Source organism: Ursus maritimus, unplaced genomic scaffold (genome assembly GCF_017311325.1).
Source record: "Ursus maritimus isolate PB19 unplaced genomic scaffold, ASM1731132v1 scaffold_4, whole genome shotgun sequence".
NCBI classification, from domain to species: domain Eukaryota; kingdom Metazoa; phylum Chordata; class Mammalia; order Carnivora; family Ursidae; genus Ursus; species Ursus maritimus.
In genome coordinates, this window is record NW_024426552.1 from 38,264,777 (window position 1) to 38,269,197 (window position 4,421).

The 4,421-nt window shown below is 38.2% G+C and overlaps 1 pseudogene; it reads left to right on the top strand.

The window, feature by feature from the left end:
* The first annotated feature begins 845 nt into the window (after positions 1–845).
* On the top strand, positions 846–1,651 carry LOC103675628 (annotated as a pseudogene).
* Positions 1,652–4,421: the final 2,770 nt, after the last annotated feature.

Here is a 4,421-nt window from a genome sequence, read left to right on the forward strand (position 1 = left end):
GGAATTACTGGATCTTATGGTAGTTCTATTGTTAATTTTTTGAGGAACAACCATACTGTTTTCCACAGTAGCTACAATAATTTGCATTCCCACCAACAATGTATGAGGGTTCCTTTTTCTCTACATCCTCATCAACACTTGCTGTTTCTTGTATTTTTGATTTTAGCACTTTTTTTTTAGTTGCAATATCAGCAATCCAATCAAACTATCTTCTGTTAATAAAGAATTTGTTAATAAAAAAGAATTTCACTGGGGCGCCTCGGTGGCTCAGTTGGTTAAGCATCAGCCTTCAGCTCGGGTCATGATCTCAGAGTCTTGGGATTGAGCCCCAACGGGGCTCCCTGCTCAGCAGGGAACCTGCTTCTCCCTCTCCCTCTGCTGCTCCCCCTGCTTGTGCTCTCTTGCTCTCTGCCTTTCAAATAAATAAATGGTCATAGCAACTCCAGGTTTATCATTTGCTAGCCTAGCTATACCAACAGAATAGAAAACCTCTTTTCCAGGAGTTCCAGCCAAAGTCCTGAGATTGACCATTATTGCAATTTTTTGATTAGCCAATTTGAGGCATGTTTGCAGTCTAGAAGCTAAGAGTACATGTCTAACCTTGCCTGAATCACAGGAGAAAAGAGTAAAGAGGAATACTTCCCTAAGAAAAATCAGGTGTTCTCCCTGGGAGTGAGGATAATGAATTCTCCATAGAGAAAAACAGGAAACATCCTCCATAATTCAATAATAGAAATTAGATGAGAGATTCAAGGGAAGATACTTGGCTGGAGAGGGCATGGAAGCCCTGTACCCTTGTGCTGTGCATCTAGCTGGACGTTCCTGAGTTACATTCTCTGCAGTAAACTGGTGATCTAAAATATGGCTATACACACCTGTCTGCAGGAGAATTTCTTCATGATGAAAGGAGCAACCCAGACTCACAGTACGATGAACTCACTGAAAAATACATTAAAGATGTATAAAGATTGTGCCAGTTGAGATAACCATCAGTTTGTTAAAGAGGGAACTGGATCAGGGGTGCCTGGTTGGTGCAATTGGTTAAGCAGCTGCCTTTGGCTCTGGTCATGATCTCAGGGTCCTGGTATTGAGCCCCATGTCAAGCTCCCTGCTCCGTGGGGAGTCTGCTTCTCCCTCTCCCACTGCTGCTCCCCTTGCTTGTGCTCTCTTGCTCATGCTCTCTCTTTCTCTCTCAAATAAATAATTAAAATCTTCAAAAAAAATTTTTTTTGAAAAGAGGGAAATGGATCAGACAGTGGCTGCCAATGCTCAGAAGAATGAATTCTTGATTGATGGATTTCCAAGAAATCAAGACAACCTTCAAGGTTGGAACAAGACCTGGATGGAAAGGCAGATTTATCTTCCATTCTGTTTTTTTTACTGTAATAATGAGACTTGTATTGAATTATGTTTTAAGAGGGGAAAGAGTAGTACAGGAGTGATGACAACAGAAAGGACTTGGAAAAGAGAATTCAAATGTATCTTCAGTCAGGATACCCAATTATTGGCTTATGTGAGGAAATGGGGAAAGTCAAGAAAATAGCTGCCTCTAAATCTGTCAGTAATGTTTTTGATGAAGTTGTAAAGATTTTCTACAAAGGTAAACTCTAAACTTGAAAGCATCCTTGAAATCATGCTTGAATATTGCTTTGATAGCTGCCATTACAACCCCTTTTTAAGGCATTTTAACCTTTCAAAATTACACTTCAGTTAATGGCTGAAAAGTATATAGTAAGGCAAATTAAAATTTTTATCTTCAGTTTTATTTATTTTTTCTTGGTCACAGGAGTAGACAGTGAATTCGGGTCTAACTTCATCTTAGCTGTGGTGCACACAAAACAAAGATATCAGCTAGTTCTTTGTTTTTACTCAAAAAACATATCCTTTTATAGTTTGTGCTTTCTGTGAGCAAAACTTTTTAGTATGTGTGTAAATCCCTTTAGTAATTACAGCACATTAGGATTAGGGATTCCCCCCTTCCTCATTTTCTTGCAGGTTTTAAGTTTTCAACCTGTTAAGTGAATTTGTGGACCAAATACCAAAGGAACATTTTGTGTAGTTAGTTCTTGAAAAATGTATTTGGCAAACTCATAAGGTGAATTACTAGAAGTGTTTTAATATTGGGGCTTCTGGATGGCTCAGTCGGTTAAGTGACTGCCTTCAGCTCAGGTCATGGTCTCAGGGTCCTGGGATCAAGCTCTCGCTGAGACCCACATAGGGCTCGCTACTCAGTTCCTCGGGTTCCCTGCTCAGTGGGGGAGTCTGCTTCTCCCTCTGCCCCTCCTGCTGCTTGTGCTCTTACTTTCTCCCAAATCAATCAATCAATCAATCAATCAATCTTTTATAAAAAAAGGTAAGTTTTAATATTTATCAGATAATTGACCATTTCCTATAACAAGGTGAGAAAACTTAGTCTTTGTTTTATTACAATTTATACAAAGTTGTGTGACAGAACATCTTCATTGCTCCCAGGGATTGGGATACAGTCACTGGCGGTTCAGAGCCTGGGAGAATTATCAGCTTTATTCTGACTTAAATCTGAGGGTAAGAGGCAAGAATCACATCTAATGACTGTTCCTGTGCTCTTTTGCATAGTGTTACTAATCATTAAACTGATCTTAACAAAATTCCTAACAGTGAAATCTTGTAATGCATGTACCGGGTTTATGGTAAAATGATTTGGTTAGCATTTTAGTAACCCTTCATTTAGATTTTTTTTTTTTCTAGACTAAATGTAGGGTTGGTATGAAATAAAGAAATCTAATGGTTAAATTTCCCATCTGTGTTTCTTGAATACTTTTTTTTCAGTAACTTGTTTAAGGGTATTTAAAAATCATTGCACTTTGGTCAGAAAAATAATAAATATATCTTTTAAGTGTTATAAAAAGATGAATCTTAAAGACTTCAAATGCATCTTGTTAATTTATTATTAGATTATTTTGAAAGTGTATTATATATTGGCTAACAATTTTCTAAATTCTTGCCTCATACTCTCTTTTGTAAATACGACATATTTTTTAAGTAAATGGTACTTAACTTATTTCCCTGGATTAAGTTACATTGAATGTGTTCACCTCCTTGCTTGAGTTAAGGCAGATACAATGTTGTTATTAAAGTGTTATAGTTGAAGTATCATTTTATCTCTTATCAAAAACCAGTGTGCCATATTTCTATTTACTTGATATTTTTCTAGAATTTATTTTATCTGTGGGAATACTATCTGGAAATAACAACTGTGATTCTTGAACAATTTCTTTCAGCAAGCAAAACTATTTATTTTGAGATCTCTGGAAAGAAACCAGACTGAAGCCTCCAAGAAGGCCCACTCAAAAAGAATCTTAGAGATATAATAATTCCTAATAGGAACTGACCCATGAGGGAGGAGAGATGTTAAGGGTGAGTTAGCAGGGGATGGAGGAAGCCACTACTAATCAAAACACCAACCCTATAATTTTCTATCTCCTTTCAATGGAAGAGGGACCCATTAAGAGCCAGGATAAATATTTTCCCTTTCTCCTGTATTCAATACCTTCCCACCACTTCAGACACCCAAAGTGTCTCTCTCTCAAGTTCTCTATCCCCCATGTCTCTCTATCTTCAATCTCTCTCCATGATCCTTTGTCTTCTATGCATACGATTTCCCTCACTCTGGGGCGCCTGGGTGGCTGAGTCGGTTAAATATCTGTCTTTAGCTCAGGTCATGATCCCAGGGTCCTGGGATTGAGTCCTGCATTGGGCTCCTTGCTCAGTGGGGAGCCTGCTTCTCCGTCTGTCCCCCAACAACTGCACCACTCCTGTGCACTCTTTCTCTCTCTCTGACAAATAAATAAAATCTTTAAAAAAACATCTCCTTCATTCTGGGTCGATGGTATATTTGTTTCTAACTATTGCCCATCTCTCTCCTTTCCTTGGCATCCGTAATCCTGAGACTGATTTCATGTGATGTTTTTCACTTTTTCATCTCTTATTTATTCCTCAACTATTTTTACCATTAAACTCAAACTGCTTTTATCACAATTGCCATGGCCAAGCATCTGCCTTAGGGCATCAGATGCTCGGATCTTCATACTGTTTGAACTCAGCAGGTGTTTGGCTCTTTAGGTTGACTACTCACTTATTCTTGAATCCTTTCACCTTTTACCCCCCCATAAACAAGGATTTAACTCTCCCTCTGACTCCATTCTTTTTTTTTTCCATTTACCACACAATTCACTTCAAAGTGACTTTTTCCCTATCCCTTTCTTACAACCAATGAAATCACCAAGCTAGCAAATCACACAGCCGGAAGTTGAACACAGTTCTGCCGGTCCCAAACCCGTACTGTTTCTATTATATTACTCTGTAGAAAGTGTAATGTCACATTCATCATTTTAAATTCTTGGTCTATATAGGAAGTTTAATACAGACGATAAATTGCCATA